This window comes from Gopherus evgoodei, chromosome 11, assembly GCF_007399415.2.
Source record: "Gopherus evgoodei ecotype Sinaloan lineage chromosome 11, rGopEvg1_v1.p, whole genome shotgun sequence".
NCBI classification, from domain to species: Eukaryota; Metazoa; Chordata; order Testudines; family Testudinidae; genus Gopherus; species Gopherus evgoodei.
In genome coordinates this window covers 65,425,225-65,444,290 of record NC_044332.1, presented here as the reverse complement: position 1 = coordinate 65,444,290, position 19,066 = coordinate 65,425,225, and positions in this window count along the sequence as shown.

Sequence of the window (19,066 nt, the reverse complement as noted above, 5' to 3'; positions counted from 1 at the left end):
TCAGATTACTCCTGATCCCAAAGGTTAAGTCACTTACACCAGGTCAATTGTACCTTAGATCTCTTACCAAAGACAACGCTCACAGCCAGTCCTGTAATAAACTAACTAAAGATCTAGTAACTAGTAAAAAGAAATTATAGTTATTTTCAAGGTTAAAGCAGGTAAACATACACACTGAAAGAGGTACAGTCTTAGGTTTCAAAAAAGTAATAGACACTGCTGTAATAGGCAAGATCTATATGTCCTTTAGGGCTAAGCCAAGCTAAACAGTTTGGGGATCCCTTGCTTATGCTTAGAATTATTGCCCTCTCCGAATTCCAAGCAGCATAGTGATAACAATTCCTCCTTGACAGGGATTTTTATTCCTTTCCCCACAGCATTCAAGTTGTGATGGGACAAGGGCTTGTACATGTTCACAGGTGGGTCGTGGGGGCAATTACCAAAGTCTTTTGTCCACTGACATTCCACAACGGCTCATCCGGGTCTATAGACCTTCTTTTGTTGCCACCACTTGTGGTAAACTAGTATTTCACAATTGGTAACGAGACTCTTCTCACTGTGGGGGTTTATAGTTTTAGCCAATGTTTTTATAGTTACAGAGCAAACACTTAATTATTACCTTATAACATGGGATACAGATATGACAAGTAAGATTAATATGTATACCAGCCTACAAGTATTTAATAAAGACTAAACTCTAAACACATTCTTATGGCAGTAATAATTATTTTAACAATACTAAAACATAGCTAAGCTAGACTGGTTTCCAGCTATGCATTTGTCAGTGTTCAGTGGGGCCTTGGCATGAGCTGGCACCAGGTATGTCAGCCACTTTTTCAGGATCAGGCCCCTTGTTATATTACTATTCACTCCAGACATGCCAAACCCAAGAAAAAAATTGTGAGCTTGTTTTTGGCTTAATTGGCTTGTGCGTTGCTGTGTTTTGGCTTGTAGCTTGTTGCTTTTTGTAGCTTGTTGTTTCTTTTTTTTTTTTGATCATCTCCCAGCAAGCAGGGGCAAGGGGAGGAGAGAGTCAGGGGTGCACAGTGGGCCCACCACAGTCCCAGACTGCACTCCGGTGGGGATCTAGTCACATAAAGTGTTGGAGTTCTTAGGGATTGGCTTGTTTTGGCCTTGTTTTGAAATGGGATTTGCTTGATTTTTGGCTTATTGTGAAAGTCAGGGTGCTTATTTACTGTGTGAAAGGTAGCAACTGTGATTCACTCCTGTGGAAATGAGTATTGCTGTCACAATCTGAGGATTATGGCTTCAGATGAGGAATAAAGAGTAGATGAACATGATAATTTAGGAACATAGTTCCTGTTTTCATGCTTCTGTTCAGAGTCTGACCAAAATTTTGTATCAGCAATTTTTTGGATGAAATGGCAGTTTCCTCATGAAAAATTTCTCTTTTCACCAAAAATGTGGAGTGTTTTGCTTGAAAAGTGAAAACTTAAAAAAAAGATTGGTTTAGGTGGTTTTTGTTTGTTTGTTTGTTTTTTACAAAAACTTGAAAACTTTCCTCAAAAATGTTACTGGAAAATAAAGTAAAATTTCCAGCTACCTGTAGTAACACACCACTTTTCTTCCCTTATTTATTTATTTTAAGAAACAAAAGCTCTGTCCCCTATTCTCACCCTTATCAGCAGTCCAGATATAAACCTTCTTTACAACAATTCTGAAAAAAGGTGAGCTTTTGACTGCCCTCAGTTCAGCTACCCAATCCAAATAGATCTCCCCCATTATGCGCCACGTACTTCCTCTTTCACCAACACACTCGTATTTTCTTATCACATAGTTGTGGGCTGGACCACCTGGAGGGACAATTGTCCCCTTACACTCAGCCTGCCTGCTTCAGGCAGCTGTCTTGGATCCCATCAATATAATCTTCCCTTTTATTTTTGGAGTTATATTCTGATGTTTCCATACACTGGCAACTCATCAGCCTAGGCAAGTGAGGCACAGTCGAACCAAACATTGCCAAAATCTACAAAATACATTTTGCACATCCTTTTTTTATTCAACTGACAAATATATATAGATTTTAAGTGCAAATTTGGATTTGATTTAAATGTCACAACTCACTCTCTTGGTTGTGTAGCACAATGCCAGAAAGTTTTAAGAACGTAGTGCTGCATGGGGCTCAAATCCTGGGATAGCTAATAATGCCCTGTTACCATGGCAATTTACCACACACAGAAGTCACTATATAAAGATATTGCTGTAGTAACCACTTGTTGGAGAGGCCACCGCAGGATTGCAACAGTTAAGGTAGGACTGCAAGAGGTTTGCAGGTGACAGGGATGGGGAGCTACACCCTACACCTCCCAAGAACCCTTTCTCATGGGGTGGGCCCTGTATGTATGCATGAAGATCCACAGCCAAGCCCCAGGCCTGCCTCATGCTCTGTCCCTCACTCTGGGCCTGCTAATGGCTGCACCACAGTGGTGGCTCCAGTTCCCAAGTCCACCTGCTGCTTCTTCACTATAAATAAGATGAGCTTTTAATAGCTATTATATTACTCCTGGGGCCATTACTGTTTTGTGATTTGTGTCTCACCTGTCAAAAAAGTCACAAGCAACCCCTGTTCCAATTCCAGTGTCTGGTTTCATCTGTCATTGTCTTTTCAGACCCCAGGCAGAGTACAGGAAAGTGAGAGACTCCCATATTTGGAGGCCTATTGCTATCACTGCAGCAATAGCCATTTAAAACAAAAAGTCAGCTATTAAGTGGGAGCAAGGTCAAAAATAGAATAAATTTTGTCTTTTGTTCCTAACAGTATTGTTAAAATTGTAAGACCTCATATTACAGCTCTGTGGGATAAATCCTTCACCCAGTTTTATCAGTGTAAATTCAGAAAAACTCTTCTTAAATCAATGTCATTATTCTGGGTTTAAATAGTTGCAACTGAGAGCAGAATTTTGCCTGTCAGGGCAAATTTTACTAAAAGTGAAATCATATTTTTCCGTTTGTAGCTGAGAGCACTTATCTCCCTTAAGGCCCCAATGAAGTCACTAAAGCCTCTCGTTCCAAGTCCCCAAATTCCAGAGGAATGTCATTATAATGCAGCACATTGTCTGTTAAATCTCTAATTGAAAGAACTTTCGGTGCACTGAAAATGAGATTCAGGTGCACGGAGAAATCTGATGGGATATTACAATACAGCCCCTTTAAAATGTAGAAAGATCTCTGTGCCTTCTGCGCAATATGTGACACTGCTGTGAAGCATGGATTAAGGGAAGTTGGTATTAAATGTGTCTAATAATAATGATTGATTCAGAGGAGATGTACTTGAAAGACCAGGTCCTAAAGTGAGTATGGAAGTGGGATAGCGCCATTGACGTCTGAATCACATAGTAAGACTTTAACCATAAAGGGCCAAAGGCAGTCCTGGTGGAATCAAGTCCAACTTCAATATAGTTGCAATCATTTCTACCAGATCTGAATTTGGTCCAAAATGTGTAATAACACAGTTATGACCTGACTTCAGGAAGATACTTAAACACATGTCTAATTTTAACAGTAGTAGTCCAACTGAAGCCAATAACATAATTCACCCCTTTTGTTAGACATGTGATTAAGTACTTTGCTGAATCAGGCATACATTTTAGGGAAAAGAACACACTTTATTTACTACATTCTACACCTCATTTTAGGAGATGAGAATTATTTTTTTTACTTTCCATTTGGTGAATCCATCAATGCCCGTTGATTGAGAGGTTTGATTTTATGTACAGAAAACTGTAATACATATAAGATTTTATCAGCATTATTTCCTGCTTTCATTGCACTATGAATGACTTTCTAAAGTAGCATTTAGATCCCACTATGAAATGTGTATGGGGTAGTGAAAGGACACATTAATAAACATTTCAGGTAGTTAAAGTCACTTATGACTAGATCCTCAGCTGTCCTAAATCAGTTCAACTTCACTGAAGGAAATGGCACAGTGCTGCGTCTGGGCCCTGGGGCTCAAGCAGAAGTAGAGGATAAATTGATTCAAGCTGGTTCCTTGTGAGAAATGGTGGCACAGTCTGGTGAATGGCTTTTACCCTAGTTCACTTCCCTTCCTCTATTACTCTTTTAGACTTTATCTTTAAAACATAAAATGCATAGTGAAAAAGAATTGCCATACTGAATCAGAGCAATGGTCCATTTGGCCAATATCTTGTCTGCTGTAGTAGCCAGAGCCAGATGCTTCAAAGGAGTGTGCAATGATCTTAGTTAGTGAATAATTATGGAATAATTTGGTAACACTCTTTATCTGTTTCTTCCTCTCTTTCTGTTTTCTATATTTCTTTCCACTCTGTCTTTATTATTGTCTCTCTTCCCTATCTGCTACCATTATTTTTTAAATTCTCCAAAACACTTATATTAATATTACAGAAGAACATAAGAATGGCCATACGGGGTTAAACCAGTGGTTTATGTAGCCCAGTATCCTTTCTTTTGACAGTGGCCAGTGCCAAACGTTTCAGAGGGAATGATCATAATAGGGCAATTATTAAGTACTCCATCTCATGTCATCCAGTCCCAACTTCTGGCAGTCAAAGATTTAGGGACACCCAGAGCATAGGTTTGTGTCCCTTACCATCTTGGCAAATAGCCTTGAACTTGTATAGTTCTTATTTTAACGTGGTTACACTTTTGGTCTTCACAACATCCCCTGGCAATTAGTTGCACAGGTCGACCATGTATTGTGTGAAGATGTACTTTTTTGGTTTGTTTTAAACCTCCTACCTATTATTGGGAAACCTCTGGTTCTTGTGTTATGTGAAAAGATAAATAACACTTCACTATTCACTTTTCCCACACCTTTCATGACTTTATAGACTTTTATCAGTTGTAGTCATCTCTTTTCTAAAATGAACAATCCCAGTCTGTATAATCTCTCCTCATAATGAAGGCGTTCCGTAACACTAATAATTTTTTTCCTTCTCTTTAGCTGGTCCAATCCAAGTATATCTTTTTTAAGATGGAGTGACCAGAACTGTCTGCAGTGTTCAAAGTGTTGGCATACTGTGGATTTATACAGTGGCATGATGGTATGTGTTTTATTATCTATCCCTTTCCTAATGTTCCTTATATTCTGATAGCTTTTTTGCTGCTGCTGCACATTGAGAAGATGTTTTCAGAGACCTCTTGATGATGCCTCCAAGCTCTCTATCTTGAGAGGTAACAGCAAATTTAGACTCCACCATTCTGTATGCATAGTCAGGATTATTTTTTTCCTCTCTGAATTACTTTGCACTTTCAACACTGAATGTCATTTATTGCCCAGTCACCCAGTTCTGTGAGATCCCTTTGTAACTCTTCACAGTCAGCTTTGGACTTAATCATCTTCAGCAATTTAGTATCTGCCATCTTGCTGTTTACTCCCTTTTCCAAATCATTTAGGAATATATTAAACAGCAAATATCCTTGGGGGGCATTTACCTCTTTCCACTGTGAAAACTAACCATTTGTTCCTGCTCTTTGTTTCCTATTTTTTAACCAGTTACTGATTCAAGAGAGGACCTTCCCATATCTGCCTACTTTGCTTAAGAGCCTTTGGTGTGGGACTTTGTGAAGGGTTTCTGAATGTCCAAATATACTATAGCCACTGGATCACCCTTGTCCACATGTTTCTGAAAGATTGGTGAGGCATGATTTCCCTTTACAAAAGCTGTGTTGACTCTTCCCCAACATATTGTGTTCATCTATGCTGTGATCATTCAATTGTTTACTATAGTCTTAATAATTTGCCTGATACTGAAGTTAGGCTTATTGGCCTGTAATTGCCAGGATCACCTCTGGAGCCTTTTAAAAAAATTGGCATTAGGTTAGTTACCATCCAGTCATCTGGTACAGAGATTGATTTAAGCAGTAGGTTCCATATCACAGTTAGTAGTCCTATAGTTTCATATTTAACCTCCTCCAAAACTTGGGTGAATACCAGCCAATCCTGGTGACTTATTACTGTTTAATTTATCAAATTCTTCCAAAACCTCCTCTACTTGATACCTCAGTCTGGGATAGCTCATCAGATATGTCACCTAAAAAGTCTCTCTCAAGTATGGAAATCTCCCTGACATCCTCTGCAGTGAAGACCAATACAAAGAATTCATTTAGATTTTCTGCAATGGCCTTGTCTTCCTTGAATGCTCCTTTTTAGCACCTTGATCACCCAGTGGCCCCACTGATTGTTTGGCTTCTTCTTTTTGCTGTACTTACAGATACCAACAGCAATTTTTAAATAGTTGCTCTTCAAATTCCTTTTTATCCTGCCTGATTGTACTTAACCCTTGACTTGCCAGTTTGTCCCTTTCTAGTTTCCTCAATAGGATTTTAATTCCAATTTTTTGGAAGCATTTCAGAGAATTGTGCCATGGAGGTCCTGGACTTTAATCTCTTATCAAGAAGCCTAAATTCAGCATCCAGGATGTCTCTCCTACCTTACCCTGTGTCACTGTACTATGACCACCGGTTCCTCCCCAGCACTGCACTAGTGGGTATGAATCAAATCTTATGTATGCTGCAAACAATGTATATGAATACCAAAAACTAAGTTCAACATACTGTGGAAACCTGAATTCAGGATGTTCTTTCTTTGGCATTTTAAATAATAAATTTCCAGTGGATGCCTTTAAAATATCACCTATCACCATCCCAGGTACCTGCAACGTCCTTCTGTACTTAGAAGAGCACATGGCGAGTCACTACAGTGATAAAATAATAATAATTACCACTTTCCTGGTGCCGAGCATCTGAAAGGATTTTAGAATCATGAATAGAGTAAGTGCCACAACAACCCTGTAATGAAACCAGTCAGGGCTATCCCCTTTTTATGGAGCACATGAGGTGATTTTAATCAAAGCCACTTTAGATGAATTTTGAATCTCTGGATGTGTATTTACAGCCAGACCTACTCAAGGAATGTTCCCAGTGAAGGCTAATAGGAGTATTACCTGAATATAGTAGCCTTTAAAATTCTATTTGCTATTTGAATGAGAGTTATAGTGTACAGTTACAATCTGCCCTCTATAAGGAGTGCTGCATAGCTGCTCCACTCATGGAATAGTGCAGAAAAGGAATCATAACACAGAAGCATCATTCCCTACTCCCGACTTGCCCCAGAGGGTAATAGCCAATATTAGCCTTCCAACCCAGGCTTCACTATTCATGCTGGGTTATTCATTGGGAGTTGGAGCTAAGACTCCATCCACACATAATGCTTCCTGCTAACTTGCACAGTGGGCCATAGCAGGTGTGCAGTTCCCGTTTTCCCATCCTGACCAGACCCACAATCCTGGGAGTCTGGATGGGAGCATATGGTTGACCTAATCCCCTATTATGCTCCTGCATGCCTGTGGAAACTAGGCCACACGCTTACCCTAAGCATGGTACCTAATCAAATTGCACCTTCATAGCTTGAATAATGGGAAAATGCATCTATCTGAAGAGAAGAAAAATAGGTATGGTTTGAGTGGAGCTTCAACAAACTGTTACGTTAATTAGAGATTAAAAGTCTAGTAAATAAGCACGTCTTGGCTCACTTACATCCTAAAGTTATTTCCAGAAAAACCTTGAAAGAACAAAAGAACTACACAACAGCAACATTGAGTTGAGCAGAAGAACTTTTCAGTAGCAGTCTTCTATTTCACTAATCCTTAATCCCAATTTGATTAGTCAGTTATTGCAACACATCACTATAATCTCTACCAGCAGCGCTAATTAAAGCATGTGAAAGTATTGGCATGTAAGTAACAAGTAAAACAAACTTTTTAAAAGCTGTTTAAATAACACTCCATGAATGCTCCAAGGCCATGAGTAAGTTAATTTTATATTCCAAGGGTTTCAGAATGCTGCTTTACTGAAAATCATAAAACACTTGCAAAAACATGCAACTTGTTTTAATCGATACTGTGTTTCAGAGACAATAGGAAAGATCCTCAGCTGGTGTAAATTGGTGTAGTTCCATCAACTTTAATGTTCTTCAATGTTAATATCAGCTGAGGATCTGGATGAATATTTAATTTTCCTCCAAATTAAATTTTAAATATATGATTTAATCACAAATCACAGCATTTTCCCAAATATTATATTTCATGATTTTGGTTAAACCCCAAGGATAACGCTGAAGTGTGGTTTTTTTATCTGTTTGTTTTTCATTTCCAAATACTTTCATTGCTTCCTCACCATCTTCTTGTATGTTTTCTGGTCAAATGCAATCAAAACATATTGCATTTACTCAACCACCTCTCTCACTTTATATTAAACCATATTCTTTTTACAAGCAGATTCATTTTTTTCTCTAGATCTTAGCCTGCTTTTCTTCTAATATTTCTACAATTTCTGTGGCTGCCTACCTTTTTAACTCTTTTTTTCTCAGGCAGATCTTCTGTTGTGCTCTGTTAAAGAGTAGAATCTTGCCCTCGGGTCTAAGAAATATTCTTTCAGACACTTTTAAGTTTCCTAAATTTACTTTTTGCCTATTTTTTTTTCAACCACTTCTTCCATCTTTATTCTGTTTAAGCAGAGCTTTTACTAAATCTTACCATAGCTATGCTTAAGTCATTTCTAACAAATATGCATCCAATTAATTTTGTTATGGATTCTATCAGCAGTCTTCAAATGTAAGCATTTTTGTTTTTTTGTTTTTGTTTTGCAATGTGTTGCTCCCTATGTTTCTTTCTGATGATGTTAGTTACCATCAAATTCTGGTTGATGGTGAGCATCTGCAGCGCCCATTGCTTGGCAATTCACAAGATTTGTCCAGAAGAGTCCAAAAGGAAGGCTAACTAACTGCCCACATGTGGGAAAGGGAAACCTGGGAAACAGAAGACAAAGCTAGTCTAAAGAAAACATGTTTACAATGGCCCGGATCATCCGTTCTTTACATAAATGGGTAGAGAGATTTCAGATTTGGGTATATGAGAGACTATGGAAGAAGCATTTTACCATCTTTACAACATGACTAATGGCAGGATTTAGATGTCAGAGTCTGGGTTCCTCGTCCCCTGTCTCTATCCACCCGAAGAGGTGTTCTCTCCTAGCTCTTCATTCTGTGGACAACTTTGTAAGACACAAAACCTTTCATGGACTGCCTCTCCTCCAACATCCCCATGGCCACATCTTTTTGGTCAAAATATCTCATTCTGGTGACCATCAGATAGGGTTCCACTGCAATAGACAAATCTGTCTCTCCAAATTAACAATTTCATTTTCCCATTAGTTCTTTGAAGGAGATCATCAATAACAACATAACTTGGTTAACGTAACATTTAGCCAATACATACTCCTCTGACTGTGAATCACTAGGGCCTGATCACTGAATGGATTGACTTACATGGCTTGCAATGAACTTTGGATCAGGCCTTAAATCCATCCTTTTTTTCTTTTCTTTTCTTTTGTCTTTTTTTAAAATTTAAGCTGTGGGAGAATTTTCGTATACTTCAACACATAAGAGTGAGAAAAGCAAACATTGCTTTGGATTTTCTCTACCCCTGATCATGAGGACAGTCTGTCTATTTTGCCTTAAATAATCAGTATTTGGTCTGCACTGTCATTATTATATACAGCTGTAATATCCATGACCAGCACTGCAGCTTTTGATAGTTACGAAACTCAGAAGATGCTCATTAGACACCTGGGAATCTTAATCGGTTTTAATCTATAGCTTTTAGAAATTCTGTGGCATTCTTGAACTCAAAAAGATCATAGCAAGCATCTTTCAAATCTGTACATAGTTCTTTTCACTCTTCATTGAATTTCAAGTGGTAAAATGTATTGGTCTTCCTTAATTTTTCATCATGTGGGACTCTACTGCACTCATACCATATGGTAATGCATAACAGGTTAGCCACAATGGGCTTTCAGGTGTCATAACACACTGGTCTAGTATTATCTAACAGCTGTCAATTCTGTTTATGAAAGGCAAGCTCACATTCCTGTGATCCATTCCCTGGACTAACCCTCTCAAACAACTCTTGTAATAGTTTTGAGATACTCGGATGATTTTCTACAAGAATCAGTTACAGTATAGTTGACCTGCAAGAGACAGTGAGTTTGGCTGTATTTAACGTCAAATTATAATGCCCTTCCCCAGGTGAGTCATATATTTCAGTATCTGAGCATAGGAATCTTAGTAGCCATTACTGTCTTGACATATTCCAAAGCGGTATAAAACCTGCCCTAAGAAGATTCACCCAATGCTCAAACTAAATATTTCCACCAGTGCATTAGGTTATGCTGTGCAGGCCATTTCATGATTAAAATGCCATTGATTTTAATGAACAGATTCCTGAAAAATGTAGTCTGTCATGGAGATGAATAGAATCACTTAAAAGTTATGGAGCAGCTTATGGTACTTGTAAAGTTCTGCAGGAGAACTTACTTTCAAGCAATTTTGCCCATCAGAGAGTGAGAAACAGAAACACATGGCACCTCCTCTCTCCCTTTTAGTATTTGTAGATGGCCTTATGAGGACTTACTGCCAGGTACTTAACTGAATCAGAGATGGATTCCAGGTGTCAATAGTCATTTTAAAAATGAAGTTTGCTGTAACTAGGTAGCAACATTAATGTCCTTGATTTGGCATATAATATACATGATATTACTTACAATAATGTTATCTCCAATGTCTTATAAGTGAGGCCTCTCATTCCAATAGCGAGATATCACTGGGCAGGCACATTTTTTTTATATAACATGGCTAGATATCCACTTCATCAGAACTTTGCATAGTGTCTCCTAAAAGAACCAGATCTTTGTACATAGCTGGAGTGGGAGGAAGAAGAATAAAGGTCTGGATTCTTAAAGATGAAATTTTTTGCTTTAAAACTATTTATAAAACCCCTTATTCCTTTAAAATCCACCTACAGTCATTTGCCAGCATTTATTCAAGGAGTCCAATGTACTCATATGAAATTTGCACAGTTTGAACTAATTCTACCAAATAATACAAACTTACTCTTATTTTCCCAGCAACCAAGAGCAGCAACTAGATATCGTATACTGAATACTGTGCTAGATTATATAGACATAATAAGCACTTACAATGCTCCTTTCTTATGCATATCAAAGCACTTTGCAGATGTTATAACTCCATGGGAGAATAGATATTATCAGCCCCATTTTACAGCTGGAAAATTTGATATACAGATCAGCAAAGTGATACAGGAAACCATTTCCAGAACCAACAAAGCTATACAGCAAATCAGTGGCAGAGTGAGGAATGCAATATAGTCATCATCAGGAGGAGGGAGAAAAGTTGTTCACCTTAGCCTCTAATGATAGAACAAGAAGCAATGGGCTTAAACTGCAGTAAGGGAGATTTAGGTTGTACATTAGGAAAAAGTTCCTAACTGTCAGGGTAGTTAAACACTGGAATAAATTGCCTAGGGAGGTTGTGGAATCTCCATCTCTGGAGATATTTAAGAGTAGGTTAGATAAATGCCTATCAGGGATGGTCTAGACAGTATTTGGTCCCACCATGAGGGGAGGGGACTGGACTCGATGACCTCTCTAGGTCCCTTCCAGTCCTAGAGTCTATGAATCTATGAATCCTGCCAACCATCACCCATACCACAAAACACAGTTCGAAGTTGTTTTCAGGAGACTCTTTTCTAAGTTTTAGGCTGCAGTGTAGTGCTTTCCAGGTATAAGTCTGACAGCTAATGCAGTAAACTTTTCCTGGCATGAAAAAGAGCACTCAGTTTGGTGTCTTATCAGAATGCTCACAGATATGCCATCTCAACAGATTTTAATATTTATGCCTTCCCTCCCCTTTCTATCAGTGTTTACCAACAAATCATCATATTTGTTGATATGCTTAACAAATCACCCTCGGCAGCAATAAAAGTCACAATGCCCTCTTCAAAATACTGAGGCGTGCCTGGGGATTTGGATTCTATACAATATGGCATTCCTGAATTTTAAAAACAGATGTAATTCATTCTTAAACGCTGCGACATTAGGCATACACTTCCCATCACACCAACAGTTATGGTGAATCATTGCTCTCTCTTCTTTTTCCCCATAGCTCTGTACTCTTGATCCCACCAGAGACCCTGTATTGCTGTTGACAGGATCCATGCCTGAAGCAATAGGCTCTGACATGCCACATTTTTTATTTATACTGACTGGCCCTCTGACAATCTTTTTCCCTGCTAGTTCCAATGAAGGTTTTGTGTGTATAGCTATTTTCATCACTAAAATGATTTTATATGCAGTCCGGATATAGTAGTTAAACCATTCTCAGACAGCAATGTCCTCCCGCCACCAAAAAAACCTATTTTGTATAGATGTCCATAAATAGCCTTTTTTGTTGTGCCTCATTTTCATACCCTGCTGGAGAGCTTTGCTTTAAGGTACTAATATAATAAAAAATTGCTTCATTTATCCCCTGCCTCATCCACCATGGTGAAACTGGAAATGCTCTGCAGTTATCAGTGGTTTGGACTGGAGGTAGCTCATTACAATTAGAGTGAATTGTCACACAATTTGTCTCTTGGTCTGTCTGATGAAGGGCTTAGCAAGAAAGGAAGAGAAATAAACTTTTTGACAGGTCATTTACAATTTTCCTTATTCAAGATATAGCTCATTTTTAATCTTTCAGCTATTCCTGCTAAATTATCTTGGCCAGATGCAAAGCAATTTCAACTTTCAAAAGTTGTATTTAAGCTAATTGATTGCCTCTATTGATTGATTTGAGCTAATTGATAGCCATAGTTTCACAGGTTTATTATTTATATTTAAAGTCAATTGCCTATATTTTCATAATTGACCTCAGTACATGGGTGTCCAACTTGAAACACCTTATACAGGTCTGAATTTCAGAAAGTGCTGAGCACTCACCCTCAGAAAATACCTCCTTTAAGGTGTCTTAAGGTGGGCACCCAAAATCACTGGTCACTTGAAAACATAGGTCTTAATTGATATGACCAGTTCATCTGGATTTAGCCTAATTGGGACAGCTGACCATACTTGGGAGGATACTGTTTCTTTAAAATTGTAGTATGACGCCAAGCAGAAGTGGAGCCAGGGAACATACTTTCAAAAAGGAAAAATGAGAGTGTAATTTTAGAGCTAATCTGTGTTCCTTGATCTAATAAATGTCTTTGTTTGGTGTTAGTAGAAAATTACTTTGCTATGCCATTTGCCACATGAACCAGCAAAAGTAAGATGGTAAGAAAATCCCAATGTTCAGCCCTCAACAATTTGGGAAGTGTTTCGAAAAAGGAGTGCCACAACAGAGTCCGAGGCCTTGTCTACACTACTGCTTAAGTCAATGTAAAGCAACCCCCATGAGCCACGCAAGAGACAGCAACCCAAACGCTGTCCACATCACACCACCCGGCAGGAGATGCTCTCCCGCTGACATAGCTTCCGCTGCTCGTTGAGGTGCAGTAATTATGTCAATGAGACGGTGCTCTCTTGTCGGCATAGTATGTCTTCCCCAGATGTGCTACAGCTGCCAATGTAGGGCAGTAGTGTAGACTAGGCCTAAACCACCAAAAGCCAGGATAGTTCATCTTGTCAATTTGTGAAGTGGGGAGTTAAGCTGAAAAATATGCCTAAATCATTTGCCTTAGCAGTGGAAGGGGAACAGGAATCACAGTGACATTGCTCTTTAGAGGCTGGATGGGCATTTCAATCCAAATGTAGATCAATGGTATGTCTGGGTGGCTGTCATCGTACCAAGGCGGTCATGTGTATATCAGTGAACATTTAATTATTTCTTTACCACCACCCAACACCTCAGAAGCCCCAACCTGCTCTCAGCCACAGCAGGCTGCTCTCTGTTCTGCTCAGCATTTGCAGAGCCCAGCATTCCAGTCTATAGGACTACCATTCGAACTCTCTACCTCCTCTCATCCCATTATACAAGCACTATAGCTTCTCCATGCAGGTGTCAATAGGAAGGACACACGAGAGATCATTGTCCTGTATTCTTCCATGCCACTCCTGCCACATTTTTACCTAGGGAATTCAGTGCTTTTGTGAGGCATTTTTTTCAGTGTTTCACTTTTCCTCATGGTTCTACGCTTCTTCTGTTTTCATACTATGTGACTTGAATTGACCCTATCAGAGATTGCAATGTCATTTGGACTTCTGTTCCAAAGTTAGCGCCTTTTGCCTGGTGTGCACACTCCAGAACAGGAGCATCTTTTTACCTTGTAGCACCTTTTACCTTTTGACCCTTCACCCTAGTAGGTTCCCAGAGCTCAGGCTCTAGCCCAAGCCCAAATGCTTATACAGTGATATTTAGCCCCAGAGCTTGTCCCTCATGAGCCTCAATAAACTGACTTGGGCCAGCTGTGGTTCTTTTTATTCCTGTGTAGACATACCAATAGCGAGGCAGCCATCACACCATGAGGTATGGGGCAAACCCTCAGTTATCTTATCCTAACTCTTGCTAACTCAAAATAATTGCGGCGAAAATGTGCAGCCACAGCCACAGCTGCTAAAATACATGACAGTCCTCCTGTTTTTCCCACAAGTTGTCTGTGCAACTATGCTTGTGTACTATCTTGCCATCTACCTGTGCTGAGACCCTTGACTAGAACTATTCCACCTTCATATGCCTCTAGTCAGTGTCTCCATACCAACCTGCGTGCAATTCCTCTAGCTTCACTTCTCTGCATTGTTTGATAATGCAGAACAATGAAAAGTAATAAGCCCATGTGTTAGGCTGGTCTTCGCCACCGGGAGATCGACGCTGCTGTAATCAATGCAATAGGGATTGATTTAGCGGATCGAGTTAAGTTCTGATCAGCCCCGTTACTCCAGCTCTCCAAGAAAAGTAAGGGAAGTTGACTGGAGAGCATATCCCATTGATGCAGTGCAGTGAAGATACAGGTAGCTGGAGTAACATAACTTAGGTTGACTTGCGCCTAAAGTGAAGTCTAGCCCTTAGTGTGCAGCCACCTGACCAAATGATCACATCACAATTTTAGTGCAATTTTTGGCTGATGTGAGCAAAACCCATGACTTTACTCCTGAAAGAGGAACCTGCACAAAGGTATATCTAAGCATGTGTAATTAACCACTGGAACAATTTACCATGGATTGTGGTGGATGCGCCATCACTGACAATTTTTAAATCAAGAGTGGGGATGTTTTTCTAAAACGTATGCTCTAGGACATATTTTGGGGAAATTCTACGGCCTGTCTTATACAGGAGGTCAGACAAAATGATCATATTGGCCCCTTCTTGCCTTAGAATCTATGCAAGGGACTAGGTTGGGTATCTGCGTGACATCATGCACAGTGTGGGAAGCCCATCCATTCATAAATATTTTAATTCTTTAAAATAATTATTAATAATAAGCCCCACAATTAGTGCAGGAATATTTCCAATGTTTACAACGCTGGGAGACAGCACAGCATTCATTGCTTTGCAAACTTCCATTACCACTGTGCCAACCATTGATTTGCCTAGCCCAGACTAATTACCAAAAGAAATGTAATGGCCTAGGGGGGACAGTTTCCACAGGTGAATAGCTACATGCTTCTGGGGTATTATTGGTGCTCTCATCAGGCCACTGTACTACTCAAGGGACAAGCTCCTTAGATAGCTTCAGGACTATGGCTTTCTTCATGGGAAAGTTCTGGATCCACTACTGGTCATCCCAAGTTTCCTTCACAATGTAGTACCAGTACTCTGTGCTTCGGTCTTGGTCTTGTCTTGAGAAATAACACCAGTTTAGCCTACGCCTTGTAGGTAGGTCTGGCCTGATGTCAATAATTAAATACATGTGGGGGGAGGCCTCATTCCTTGGAAGATAGGATTAGAGAGGTAAATAAATCATCACTTTGAAAATGGAACATTTGTGCTAACTAACATAACTAAATATGTCAGTAATCTAGAAGACAGAATATCTGAGCTAGGTACAATATGAGGGAGAATACTAAACCAAGGGAAACATTTACCATGAACAAGATAACAATGGACAAGATAAATGAGCAATGTAGAAATGATGTAAAGAGTAGGCTGAACATAAACAATGTATTGACAGAGTATGCTGCACAGGTTCCTACAAGGTAACCAAGGCCCTGTCTACACTAGTTGGTTATTTCAGAATTAGCCGAGTTAATTTGGGAAAAAAATGATTCCATCCACACGACCAAACAGTTTTTTTTTCTATTTAAAGGGCTCATTAATCCAATTTCTGTACTCCACCTCAGCAAATGGAGTAGCGCTTAAATCAAGATCACAATCTCAGGTTAAAGGTGGATGCAATTCGATGTTATTGGCCTCCAGGAGCTATCCCAGAATGCTCCTTTATGACCGCTCTGGACAACACTCTCAACTCCGATGCACTAGCCAGGTGCACAGGAAAAGCCCCAGAAACTTGAATTTCATTTCCTGTTTGGTCACCATCAGCACAGTCCACCATCACAGGTGACCATGCAGAGTCCACCATCACAAGAGATCATGCAGTCCTGGATTCACAGATGAGCTCCAATGTGGTCCGAATGGGGAGGTACTGGATCTCATCGCATGTTGGGGAGATGAATCTGTTATGGCAGAACTACATTCCAAAAACAGGAATTCAAATATGTACGCTAAAGTCTCCAGGGCCATGGTGGAAAGAGGCTACTCCAGGGACACAGAGCGGTGTCGTACAAAAATCAAGGAGCTCAGGCAAGCATGCCAAAAAGCAAGGGAGGCGAATGGGTGCTCTGGGTCATAGCCCCATATATTCCACTTCTACTTCGGGCTACATGCAATTAGGGGGCTGTTGCCACCACTACCGTCTGTGGACACCTGCAAAGGGGGGAGCTGCACGGAGCGAGGAGTTATTGGAGGACGAAGAGGAGAAGGAGGATGTTGCACAGGCGGCAAGTGGGGAATCCGTTTCCCCCCCCTAGCCAGGAACTATTCTTAACACTGGAGCCAATAGCCTCCCACCACTCCCAAGGCGGGCTCCCGGACCATGACCCTGGAGAGGATACTTCTGGTGAGTGAGAGCCTGATTGGAGCCACGCAGTGGGGGCTGGGGGGAAAACCAGCTGCACTGGGCTGTTCACTTTTAGTTTAAAGGGCTCATCCCTGCTTAGAGCCTCATTGGAGCCATACGGTGGGTGCAGGGGCAGGGGGAGAATGTTGTGTGAAGCGATCATCCCAGAGAGCCCACAGGCCCACCTTTTATATGGCAAACCTACCAAGCATTGCTTGCTATGAGAAAGGGGGCCCAGCAGTTTGAAAGCATTGAAATGAATGTGCAAGAAACAGAACCCCGCGTGCCCCAGACTGCCTACAAGCTGAATTCTGTTTCCCGTGTGCGACAGTTTACTCACACCAAAGTGGCAGGCACTTCAGTACAAGAGGCAAAATGCTAACTTGTACAGAAAACACATGTGCTGTGTACTATGAATTGTCTGTTTCACTGAGAAAGAGTGTCACCTTTGTTCTCTGAAATGTATCTTTTAAAATACTACCCTCCTTTTTTCTCCTCCCGCAGATGGAAATGTTTCAACACGGCCCCTATCTACTCCATCTGGTCCAGATTAGAAGACGGAAAAAACGAACTCGCGATGACATGTTTGCCGAGCTCATGCAGTCCTCCCATACTGATAGGGCCCAGCTGAATGCATGGAGGCAAACAATCGTGGAGTCCCATAAAGCATTACAGGAACACGAAGAAAGGAGGGAGGTGCGCAATGAGAGCAGGTAGGATACTGTGGTCAAGCTCATGGGGGAGCAAACTGACCTGCTCCGCTGTACAGTGGATCTAATGCAGGAAAGGCAGCAAGACCACAAACTGCCACTGCAGCCCCTGTATAACTGCCCTCCCTCCTCCCCAAGTTCCATAGTCTCCTCACCCAGACACCCAAAAGCACGAGGGGGGAGGCTATGGGGACCCACACACTCAATCCCAGAGGCTCGCCCAAGCAGGAGAAAGCTGGCATATGCAAACTTTTGATTTGGTTTCTGGACTTGTCCTTCCCTCCTCCTCCATCCCCCAACCCAATATCCCCCTCCTCCCCCAGTCTACCTTCTGATTTCTCTCAATTTGTTGTGCAACAAATAATAAAGAAGGGTTTTTTAAACAATTGTGACTTTATTTCCTTTCATATATATATATATAGGGGACAGGTAACTTCAAGAGAAACAAACACAACTGTCACACTGTACCCTGGCCAGTCATGAAACTGGCTTTCAAAGCTTCTCTGATGCACAGTGCGCCCTGCTGCACTCTTCTAATCACCCTGTCATCTGGCTGCGTGAAATTGGCCACCAGGTTAGTTGCCTCAACCTCCCACTCCACCATAAACGTCTCCCCCTTACTCTCACAGATATTGTGGAGCACACAACAAGCAGCAATTACAATTGGAATATTGGTTGTGCTGAGATCTAACTGAGTCACTAAACTGTGCCAACATGCTTTCAAACATTCAAAAGCATATTATACCACCATTCTGCACTTGCTCAGCCTATAGTTGAACTGCTCCTTACCATTGTCCAGAGTGGTGATCCTGATGCTTATTGGTATACTGACCTATTCTGTTCCTTTAGGAATATCAAATCTTTTGATTTCTGTGAGTGTCCAGTGGAACAGGGGTTGAATGTTCCAGAGGGAAGCTTGGAGTGTTCAGGGATTAGTGGGGGCCTTTACTTACCTGCAGAGGGACAACAGGGCCCGTGTGGGATGAGAAGGAAGTGCTTGTGTTGCCTGTGGCTAGTGGCAGCAAAGATTAATAGATTTCAAGGCCGGAAGGGACGACGTGATCATCTAGTCCAACCTTCTGTGTAACACAGGCCATAGAACATCCCCAAAATAACTCCTACAGCAGATTTTCTTAGAAAAACATCCAATTTTGATTTAAAAATTGTCAGTGATGGCAAATCCACCACAACCATTGGTAGATTGTTCCTTTGGTTAATTAGTCTCACCTTAAACAATTTATACTTTATTTCCGGTCTGAAGCATGTTATACTTTTCTCTACTAGATTGAAAAGCCCATTATTAAATATTTGCTCCCCATGTAGGTACTTATAGCCGATAATCAATTCACCCCTTCACCTGCTCTTTGTTAAACTAAATAGAGTCTATCACTGTAAGGCATGTTTTCTAAT